Here is an 11913-nt window from a genome sequence, read left to right on the forward strand (position 1 = left end):
AGCCCCAGGCAAGCCCTGATCTACATTTTTGTCTCTGTAGATTTCATTTTTGCTTTCTACAATTTCATAGAAATGAAATCATACTATGAAAGGTATACCTTGGAGATCATATGAGTTTGGTTCCAGACCAGCACAATAAAGCAAACATTGTAGTAAAGTGAGTCATATAATATTTTTGGTTTATCAGTGCTCATAATATTATATTTATTCTATACTGTTTACTATTAAGTGCACGGTAGCATTATAGCTATAAAAAGTTCATCCTTTAGAAATACTTTCTAAAATGTGTTAATCATCTACGCTGTTAGAAAAATGATGCTGATAATCTTGCTCATTGTAGGGTTGCCACAAACCTTTAATTTGTGAAAAAAAAATGTGCAAAGCACAGTACATTTTAGCACAATAAAATGAGGTATGCCTGTTTTTGTGTGTCTGGCTTATTTGCTCAGCATAATGTTCAGATTCATTCATATTCTTTATGTATGACTAATTCTTTTTATTGTTGATTAGTTTCTTTTTATGAGTGTGCCACAATTTATCCATGCACTTGGTGGGCATTTTTTTGTTTTTTGTCAGTTTCTAGCTGTTATGAAGAAAGCTGCTAGGAGCATTTTTTTGCAAGGCTTTGTTCAGACAAATGTTTTCATTTTTCTTCAGTAAATTCATAGGAGTCGAATTGCTGAGTCTTACGGTGACTGTATGTTTAACTTCAGAAGCAACTTCCAAAGTGTTTTCTGAAATGACTGTACTGTTTTCCATTTTCACATGGGTGTATTTTTTGGTATTGGGGATCGAACTCAGTACCTTGTGCTTGTGAGGCAGGTGGCAGCACCACTGAGCGAAATCCCTGGCCCCTCACATGGGTGTATTAAGAGCTTCAATTTCTTCATAGCCATCAGTCTTAAAACTGAACGTAATTCTTACCCTATGTCAATATACAGTTAAATTAATGTTATGAGAGCAGTCTGTAGTCATCCAGAGTTTCCATTAGTCTGAGTAGGTGGACTGTAATGCAGTCCTACAACCAAGAAATAATTTTTGTTTTTATCTTTATTGTCTCAGCTTTCTTATAGATCTTTATTTTCCTGACAAAACTTAATTTTTTTAGCACTTTTTGTATGTTTTTTAAAAAACAGTGGTTCTATCATGACAGTCTTTTGAAGCATCATACTGAAATCATACAGAAATCACATTTCTGAAATACATTTATCCTCATGAAGCTATTTACTTTTATAAAAACTATTGAGTCCAGTGTATATTATTTATGATACCTTAAACATAGCAGGTACTCAGTACCTCCTTATTTCTTGAATAACATATTTTTACTTAACAATATGCATTATTTTCCTTTTCAGCAAGTGGGTAATAAGCAAATGGGTAAATTGTTCAGAACTGTGAAGTATTAAGTCTGACTTAGTATGGAGACTTCTCAACTAGCATAATGAATGGTTCAACTCGTTAAATTTTATTTGCAAGCTATTTAGAAGATCTTTTATTCCCTGTAGCATCAAACCATGGAGAAGAGACATTTCTTCTCTTCTTCTGATTAGGCAAGAGCATTTTTTTCCCCCTTTGCTGTCTAGCAACTGCCAGGATGGAATAACCACAGCATATCTGGTATTGACTTTAGGTCACATCTTCTATTTTATATATACTTAGGGTTTTTTTTCTTTTTTATTGAGTTTATTGGTGACTTTTTAAGTATACAGTACAGTTATATTCATCATTGGGATCTTTTACCTTTACATGACAGATGGTTCTCATTTTTTCCTCATACTCCTGTGGTCCTTTCACCACCCTCAACCTCCCCTATTTACAAAGACTTTGTTTCCATTTTTTCCTTTTCTCATATTTTTTCTTGTCCCTTATTGCCTTTCCTTGACCCTTCCCACTTCCCCTCACCTTTCTCCCTTTTCTTCGTATTTCACATTACCAGTTACACAGTTTGGATCTTATTTACACGTTTAGTTTTTCACACCAGAGAAACTATTCATTATTTACACATATGTCTTATTTGTTTCTCTTGAGTATGACCTCAATATGCATCCATTTTTCTATGAATGACTCTAGTTTATCATTCTTTATGGCTGAGTAGTACTCCATTTTATAGAAAAACCACATCTTCTTTATCGTTTCCAACTGATGGGCAATTGGGCTGTTTCCAAGTTTTAGCTATTACAAATTGTGCCACCATAAATATGGGTGTGCATATTTCACTGTGGTATGATTTTTTAAATTCTTTTGGAAAGATACCAGGCAGAGAGATAGCTGGGTGAAATGGAACCTCTAGTCATAGTTCTTTGAGGCATCTCCACATTGATTGCAACAGTGATTGAATAGTCTTCACTCCTACCAACAAGGAAGAAGGGTTCCAATCTCTTCACAGCCCCACCAGCATTTGTTATTGGTTGATTTCTTGATAGCAACCATTGTTTCTGGGGTGAGATGGAATCTCAGTGTAGTTTTGATCTGCATCTCTCAAATGACCAGTGATGTTGAAATTTTTTCACATATTTATTTGCTGCTTTTACTTCTTTGTCTGGAATTCATACACACATGTATACCTGCACTCACATTTCTACCACCACCATGATCCAGCATCACAAAGCCCAAGTTGATCAGAATCAATTTGCCAAAGTAGAGAAGAACCATTTGATTCTCCAGTAAGCCCTTTTGGGCTTAAATAAGACCAGCTTTTCTTTCAAGTGAAAGGTATGCCAGACTGGTTTCCTGTCTGGGGAAAATCCTGTAGGTTGAGTATTACTGGTCCTTTCTACTTTGTAGGGGATAAGAAGACGATGACTCAGTGGCATCTCAGAAATCAACAGAACCCCACCCATTGCTGGCTTGAGTGCCAAAATATAAACCTTTATTTGAGAAGAGGGTCTCTGTGGCCAAAGCTCTTTAAGAAGGGGGAGTAGGATCCCTGGGATTCATTGTACTGTGTTCAGCCATTTAGATATTCGGGGACCACTATAGCCATGGTCCAACGGAGCTTGGCTATTGTTTCTGCTGACAGCAGACCTTGGTGTTGTCCATATGATATTGGTTTTACCTGAATGCAGAAAGTAAGAGTTGTGGGGACAGGGAGCCTTCCACTTATATTTCAAAGGAAGGCCTGGGAGACCAGGAAAGGAACCCCTGAGAAGACAGTATTTAAAGTTGTGGGAATGAAGCTGAACATTCAGTGGAGACCCCCGGAAGTTGGAGATGCTAGAACATGGACAGTCTTGCCAAGGAAAGCTACAGGCTATGAGTGGAGTCAGCCCGAGAGAGGCTGTCAACTGCAACTGGCAAGGCCATAGGGATGGGGCCCCTCTCAAGGTCTCTAGAACTCTTATTTTAGCACCATGTGCCCCAGATAATAGACATGGAGCTATAAGACTTAGTGTTTGCCTTGCTGGGTTTTAGTTTTGCATTTTCTTTTCTCCTATTCTTTCCTTTTGAATTGGGAATTTTTTTACCCTGTGTCGTTGTACCTCAGGATTATGTGACTTTTTAAACAGATTCACAGATAAGAGTTTGCCTTGAATCTCAGAAGAGACTTTGACTTGGACTTTTTAGCAGTGCTGGGACTTTTGCAACTTTGGGGAAGGTATGATTGTGTTTCAGTTGTAGATGAGCTTGTGATATCATATTAGGTGTAATTATTAAGTTGTTATTATGTTTACTGGGAGACTAAGCAGGGTTTACAGTGATGTGTTTGGGTGTAAGGTTGACAAGAGGTACTTTGTGACCATTAAACTTGATGTGTCAGCTTGATTAGATTAAGAAATACCTAGCAGATTATTAAGTCTACTTGTCAGCATGTCTGGGTATGTCACATAGGCATAACTTTGGGTACTGTATATGGTCCTTAGTCCCTTTCCTCCCTGACACTTTTTCCCTATTTTGCTTCCTGGCTATCATGAACTAAACATCTTTGTTCTCTCATACCATTTCACCGTGGTATTTGTTTCTTGGAGCCATCTGATTATGATCTGAATCCCCTGAAAATATGAGCCAAATGAAATCTTTCTTTAAGTTGTGGGTTTTGGGTATTGTGTTTCAGCAACAGGAGAGTTGACTAATGCACTGAGTGAGCCTGACCACCCTGCAGAAGATGAGTCAGTGTAGAACAAGGAGATACTATATGACAAAAAGAAATATATACTTCCGATTTCCTCAGATGTTTTTACTGCTGGGTCAATTTCTTATGTAGCCGTAGAATTTCACAAGTGAGAAGATTCTGCATTTGTTGGTTTTAGGTTTGACCCAATGAAACGTTGGTTGTACAGATTGAGATGTAGGGGGTTTTAGTGGGCAAAATGGTTTCTGACTTCTTGGATCATCATTTAAGGTGTACAGAAATATTTTCTGACATTGGTGTTGAACCTGTGTTTTAGTTTACCCCTCTTCTTTTATGCATATGGAATGTAGTAATACAACTGAAAGACTCTGAAATCTGCATTTAGTTTTGGAGGAGATAGAAGTCAAGATCCTGCTCATTAATTTGTTAAACTGATCTCATACAAGCTTCTTAAACTTTTCCAGTTCCTTTATATGAAAAATAATAATAAAAAATATCCTTGCTACTACTGTTGTAAGGGTCAAGTAAAATATTTTGTGAAAATACTTTCTATATAGTAAAGTTCTATCTAAATGATAAGAGTTTATGAATACAATATTGATGACCTCAGTCACCCTTCAAAGTTACCTTAGCTTTCTCATTTTTCTCTGGGATTACTTTTTCATGTTTCTGACGCCCTCTCAGTAGGCATTAGGCTTAGTGAACCATAGAATGTCTCATTAATACTCAGTTCATGTCTAAGTGTATTTTTCTAGCTTTAATCCTTCTTTCGAGTGGTAAAGCTGTTGGTTGGTCTACTTCACTGCAAAAAGCTAGAGGAAGGCAGCATGCATGATGAAGGCTTTAATCTTCTGGCTGACTAAAGAATGAATGGAGGCTGGGAGATAACTCAGTGGAAAAAATGGTATTGAGAGTCGCCACATGCTTTCCGTCTTGTCTTGCTAGACTCCCTCACTGACTTCATGTGCCATGGTAACAAATTTCCACATAATTTTTAGTGTGTTGTGAAAGAAGAGAATGGTGATTTTACAAATATAAAAGTTCTAGGTGAAATTTTCGTCATCTTATGAAACATTATAAATAAAAATAATTATTCATATACTTAGTTCTTAGTCAGTAAAGTTGTTTAATATTTTATTCCCATGTTCATTTAGCAGAATTATGGTTTTGTCCTCAGTGTCAAAAAGATAAAAGATCATAAATTGCAGTTTTTGTCAAACTAAGAAAATTTGAGATCCTTAATAAAATATACTTTTCTTTATTCTGTTAAACATATGAGATGCATGAAATTATTTTAATTAAAGAAAAAACAAAAATAAAACAAAAAAATGCCCTTTCAGTTACATGGAAGAGATTATAAAGTATAATTACATCAGGTTGACAGTCTTTCCAATTTGATATTTCAGCATCTATTTTTGTGGTTGTAGTAATGTGTGCATTGTCAAAAAGCGTTGAAGTTGTATGAGATAAAATACGTGAAATGTGTTTCATTTTTTAAAAAAAATTTAGAATTAAATTTCTTAAGGTATAATATTTAGATCCATAAATTCTGGCTGAATGAAGCACTTAATAACGAATAATTGAAGGCAGCAGGAGAACACTGAACATATATCTTCTGTATCCACTGAAATGCAGTACTATTTAATTTATTGGTTAATCCAGAAACACTCCATGTAGTATGTAATTTTTCACTGGATCAAGGTCTCTCACTTTGAGAATTGCTTTAGCTTTGTTTTGACATTGATTTTCAAATAACTTAAATAACTTCTAATATTGTTTGTAACACTTATGAATTGGAAACTATTTTTCTGTGATGTCCTATGTCATCTAACTAAAAATTAATTCAGTGTCTTGACTATAAGATTTAGTGATCATAAATCAATTCTGTGTACTGGTAGTTGTTACTTATTGAGGATTCACATGAGACATAGTTCTAAGCCCATGAAAGGCAGTCACTTGTTTAAACCTTATAGTCACACTAGGAGATGGGAAGTTTTAATCCATTTTATAATTTATTCTTATTGGCTTAGTCACATTCTTGTCACTAGGACACAATAATTGACATATGTAATTTAGAAGGAGGAAAGTTTTATTTTGCCTCCCACTTTCAGTCTATGGGCCACTGGTTCCAAGGCAGGACAGCATAGCGGAGGAGTATAGCAGACAAAGGCTACTCTTGTCTTGATAGCCAGAAAGCACAGTCCAGGGAGAAGGCAGGAAAGGGAGACAGACCTTTCAACAAGGTTGTAGGAATTAAAGTATTAAGTTTAATGGCAGATATGTGTTAAGTACTCAGTACATTAGAATATTTTTTGCTAAGTGGATGTAATTGAGGATGTGAAGGTAGAAAAAACATCCTCATTTATTTGGAGGATCTTTCAGATGTGAAATACCAGCCTATTAGATTTTTCAGGTTATTTAGAGTCATTTTTCCCTGCTCTTATTTATTAGTTAGTATTCATCTTCCCACACCAAGATATCATGGAAGAAAGTATAAAAGGGTCATTACTTGCAGCCTTACTTATGTTTTCCAAGAGAATTGCTACTCAATAGAACTTAGCTTACCTTCATCCCAACTGTCTTCACGCTCGGAAGGTGTTAAAGCAGTAAACTATTAGGTTTAATTTTGCATCCAGCAAGCATTTTTTCCTTGTCTTCAAAACAAGAAGAAAGGGTAACATGGATAAAATCTTCAAAGAAACTATGTTCAGGATTTATAGTAGTTTTAGATTTTTTTTGTCTAGGAAAGATTGTTTCTTCTTAAGTTACTGCAACATAAAAAAAGGGCATAATCTAAATACTAAAGGTGGGACATTTAAAAATACAGTAAAACTGTTCACTGTTGAGTAACTCAGACAAATACACTACAATAAAGGTATTCCTAAGATTTTAAATTTTCATATAAAAATAATTTGATTATACATCATTGGGAAGAAACATAAATCACCTCAATTATTCATTATTGCTTTCTCAGTCATATTTCACAAAACAATTTGTCAGGTAAATTGCATATCATTTTAGAGTTTTAGTTGATATGTGTTATATTATGCTGTAACAACAAATTTTAATAACATTCTCTTGTATGTAGCCTTTCTATTTAGGTAATTTAAAGTAAAAGAGAAAAGGTAACAAAAAATAGATGTTGCTTTCAAATGGCAAATTTTGTAGAAATTTCTGTGTTTTTCCCATGTAAAGACTGGTTTTGTATTTTTTCCTGTTGAGGAAATTTTTGTGTATTTAAACTGTGTTTTAAAAACTGATTAAAGAAGTGTTTTAGATTTATCAGTATTAAACACATTAGGATCTTATTTTCTTGTTACTCTATTTTCTGTTGGTTTTTATTCAATTCGCATTAAACATTAAACAGATTTTTCAGTATTTGTGGTAACTGAAAATGTTCAATTTGGAAGAAAAATTACTTATTAGAATTGCCAGGATTAATAATAAAAAAATTTAAGAAATTTGCCTTTTTTTCCCTGGATGTTAGTCAGAGAGTTCCTTCTCTTTTTGATAACTTTGTAATAAGGTTAGCATACTTAAAAAATGTACTGCTTCCTATTTTTTTAGTTATTTGATATGATTTTTGCTGTAACCGCACCGCATGTCCTGAAGCCACACTGCAGCGATTTTCAGGTTTTACTGGCTTATGTGGAATGGGAGCAGCAGCCTCAGAAATGACATTGTCACCCTTTGTACTTACCTTTTATGACTTTTTACTCAATATTTTTTCAAGAAGAAACTGCCAAATGAATTAATAAAATTTTCCTTATTAAGATGTTTATTTGCTTCTTTTATCTTTCTACTGTTAATTATTATTTATACACTTAAAGTATAGTTACTTCGGAGTCATCTTGAGAGCTCGATTCTGTAATTCATAATATTCAGAGTAAAATGATATGGTAGGCTTCATTATATAGTTTCAAACATCCTGGTACAAACCATGAGTCAAGGTCATTTTTTGGGTTTTTTTTTTTTTTTTTTTGGTACTGGGGATTGAACTCGGGTCTTCGCACTTGCAAGGCAGGCAATGGAACCACTGAGCTAAGTCCCTGGCCCCCAAGGTCATTATTTTGAAAGACTTGCCTATCCTGAGAGTCTATGAGCCTACAGTTCTGTAAATATAGCAACATAAAATAAAATAATACAAGACTAGAGTTGGCTTTTATTAATCTTATTATAAAGTGTTTTCTAAAAAGTACAAGCAAAGAATATATAGTGCTCTTGATTTAATTTCTCTGTAACTTTTGTAACATCAAAACTTTTTGGTCATGTGATGTGTGTGTGGTATAAAATGACATAGTTTTATATGCATATATATAAAATAATTGAGTTGTTATGTCTACAGTGATGAGAATGGTATGGCTATGAGATCTTATGGGTAATGTGAAAATCAGTTGTCAGGGTGTGAAAAAAATTTCAAAGGAAAAATTATTGATATAGTTATGTACATTGCTGCTTTAGTTTATATACATATAGCAGCTGGAAGGTGCTGTTGTGTAGCTATTGTTTAATTATCAGCATCAAACTCGGATCCTTGCACTTGCGAGGCAGGCACCAGAACCAATAAGCTAAATCTCCAGCCCGGCATTCTTTCTTTTTGGCCAAGATAGTAGAGAAAGGGGTTGGGGGAAAGAAGGAAAAGAGAGAAAGTGATTCATTCATTAGCCTTCATCTAAAAAATTCAATTCTTGCCTTAATTGTAAAAGAAGTATTATTCAGTATGAGCACATTTTGTAAGGAAAGGGAATGGATGTTTTTTCATACATAATTAATCCTTTCAGTTGCATTTAGAAAGCATCACCCTTGTAAGTTTGGCATGGAACCATGAAAAGCAATGGGCCCACATTTGCATAAGGTTTTGAATATAATATGTAAATATCAGCTTACTATCATGGCACAACAAGAAAATTATTTATATTAACTTCCTAATTAAGACTACATTAAAACAATTTTTGAGTTGGTTTTATTGGGAAGTATTTTTTTTCAGTCTTGTTATAATGTTCTTAAATATTGCAGAAATTTTACTTTTGTGTAAATTAGTTATGAACAACCATGAAACTAATGAAATTCAATCAAATCCATGAGATGATTAAGGAATCAAACAGTATAGTTGGTTTTGTACAAAACAATTTTAAAATCTTTTAAAAATAAAAGATGAACATAATACATAGAGTTAATTGCAGAACATTTTAACATGGATAAATATCACAAGTTGCAAACCTCCCATCTAAAACTAATTACGCTTATGAGCATTTTGTGTTGTTTGACAGCAAAAAGTACACCTTATAAAAGCTGTTGCACAAACCATTACATTTGAAAGGTTTCTGTCTCACACCCTAAAATTACACTTCTTGTGGAAAGCACAAATTCTGAATTTGTTCCGTGTTTATTTTGGTTGCAATTACTGTTATGTTGAATTGTGCTTTTCCACCATTCCTGGCCAACTCGAAATTAGTTTTCTTGGTGTCTTTCAGTGAAAACTCAGTTTGTCCATTAGGTTTTACATCCAGGGATGACATTAATAAAATCCTGGGTCCAAAACAGATATTCTATATAATAATAAAATATTGAGCCTAGAGTACCAAGAACTCCAGTTAGAACAATAAAAACAAAAGCAAACAAAAAAGACAACTTTGCAAGATGGTCTGGAATCCCTATAGAATACAAAATGCTGTAAACCATTTTCTTGATATCACTACGCACACACACACTTATTTTGCCTTACTTGAAACCTTGTTAAATATCCTTAAAACAGTGCCTTATACATTTATGTGAGAAAGAAACTTGGAAATATCTAAGCACCCTCTTATTTTAGGCTTGCATTCTCCATATTATATGAGTATTTCTTTCATTGTGTAACTCACACTTCGGGGTTCTTGGCTGGCCTTTCTGCTGCTTTGTGAGTGCCTGCCTTCTTTGTTTTATAAACCCTAGTCAGTTAGAAATAGCTTTTGACTAGAAATTGGAGGTCTTGAGTTCTAATGCTGGCTCTGATATTAACTACTGGGTCTAATTGGATTGTTTTCAGATTCTCTATAAACTAGAAGGCCAAAGTAGATGGTTTTCTCAACAGTTTTAAATTTTAAATGCTGTGATATTGGGAAGCAGGCCAGTTTACTGAAATATACATTCATTTAATAGCTATTTTTGTTAAGTTTACCAGATATTCTGGGTTTGAAGTGCTAATAACCAGATCTCCAACTATTAACTGCCTGATATGTGTTTATCTTAACTACATAAAGTTTATCAAACATCCTGCTATATAGACTTGCAACAGGCTTTGAAATTTTGAGTGGGAATTAGTAACCTTAGTTAACTTTTAATCTTTCTATACATAACAGGTTCACACCAGATATTTTATTACTGAATTATTTATCAGCTGAATCCAAATTTATTATTGATATTTGATAAAATGGAGTAACTGAATGCTTTTCATATTCAATTAAAACAGAAGCAACATACTCATCCTACATAGTATTGTTTCTAAACTCTATGACATTCAAGATAACTCTCCAACAAAGGAGGCATATCAGGCCACCTATTCTAAAATGACATGATTAGAGCCTTGGTCCCAATCCACTATTCAGGGAATCATGTATACTTATTAAAACACAGTAAATGACATGTCAGAAGGTTTGGAGAAGGTTTTGAAGACTTGATTTGTACATTTGAATTTCTTTAATCCTTGTCCTCCTCTCCCTCTCTTTTTTTTTAAGATACTAGAGATTGAATTTGCAACCTTCACACTGAGCAACAACCCCAGACTTTTGTTGTTTTTTAATTTCGAGACAGGATCTTGATAAATTACTCCAACTGAGCTCAAATTTGTGATCCTCCTGCCTCAGCCTCCCAGAATGCTAGGATTATGGGCATGCACCACCATACCCAGCTAATGCTTGTTTCTTTATTTTAAAATTATATGCAATATGTTTTAAGACAGATTTTAGACTATAGAAGTTGCTACAAAATTCTTCTGTAATAGAAATTGAAAGACAAGTCACATTAGAGAATTAAGAAGAAAGATCTTAATAAATACCTTGATTAGAAATAGTTGTAATTATATTTATATAGAATTTTAAGGTATTAAATGCCTTTGACAAAGTGTACTCCAACAGTAAAATTTCAGTAGGTTATTAAACTTATCCTCTTTGGAGATTCATTTCCCCACTCAACAAATTTAAGATCCTCTAGTTGGCACTGTGGCATGTTTGTAAGCGAAAAAGATAAACATTAGTCCTTGTGCTCTAGAGGTTATTCTCTGGTTGACAAGACAAACACTTTTACTATAATGGTTGTTGCACGTGAAGTAAAGGTAGGATGCTATAGGAAAACCCAGCAGGACACCAGACCCAGACTTGTTAAAAAGAAGAGGGAAGAATGTTCATCGCTTGGAAAGCTTTCTAGAAGAAATAAAATTTATCCCAGTATCTTGAAATTGAAGTTGTCAGAACTGGGAAAGAAAAACGGTTTCAAACTATAGAAACATTATGTTCAAATGCCCCCAGGAACTGAGGGTAGCTAGATTGTATGTACTCTTGGGAAGATGTAGGCAGAAGCTGTATTTTAAAGAGCCTCATAAGTCTTGTTAGAGGTTTTGTAGTTTTTACTGAGGGCCCTGGGGACCTATTGTAGGGAGTGGCCTGAACTCTAGGGATGCATTTGGTGAAATGGAAATAAGTGAATAGATTTTCAAGAGATAATTAAGTAGCAGAATAATTACCCTCAGCAATTGATTAAATTTTGAGGATGAGGGAAAAAAGTTTAGCTCTTACTTTTAGACTTTTTGTTTTTTGAGAAAAGAAGTTGCCAGGATGTCAAATAACTGAATCCCGATGCATATATAT

At 34.2% G+C, this 11913-nt stretch overlaps 1 protein-coding gene and 1 long non-coding RNA gene across 5 annotated transcripts in view; one reads left to right on the forward strand and one right to left on the reverse strand.

Annotated features, from left to right (window-relative positions):
- Positions 1-6698, reverse strand: part of LOC104873439 — a 28668-nt gene extending 21970 nt beyond the window's left edge. Inside the window, exon 1 of the long non-coding RNA XR_783463.1 lies at positions 6635-6698. This is a non-coding gene — a long non-coding RNA (uncharacterized LOC104873439). The remainder of the gene's footprint in view (positions 1-6634) is intronic.
- The window catches only part of Rfx3 (regulatory factor X3), a 264034-nt gene that overhangs the window by 90059 nt on the left and 162062 nt on the right, over positions 1-11913 (forward strand). The window lies entirely within an intron of this gene.

Source organism: Fukomys damarensis, unplaced genomic scaffold (assembly GCF_012274545.1).
Source record: "Fukomys damarensis isolate Sample0158 unplaced genomic scaffold, DMR_v1.0_HiC HiC_scaffold_31, whole genome shotgun sequence".
Lineage (NCBI taxonomy): Eukaryota > Metazoa > Chordata > Mammalia > Rodentia > Bathyergidae > Fukomys > Fukomys damarensis.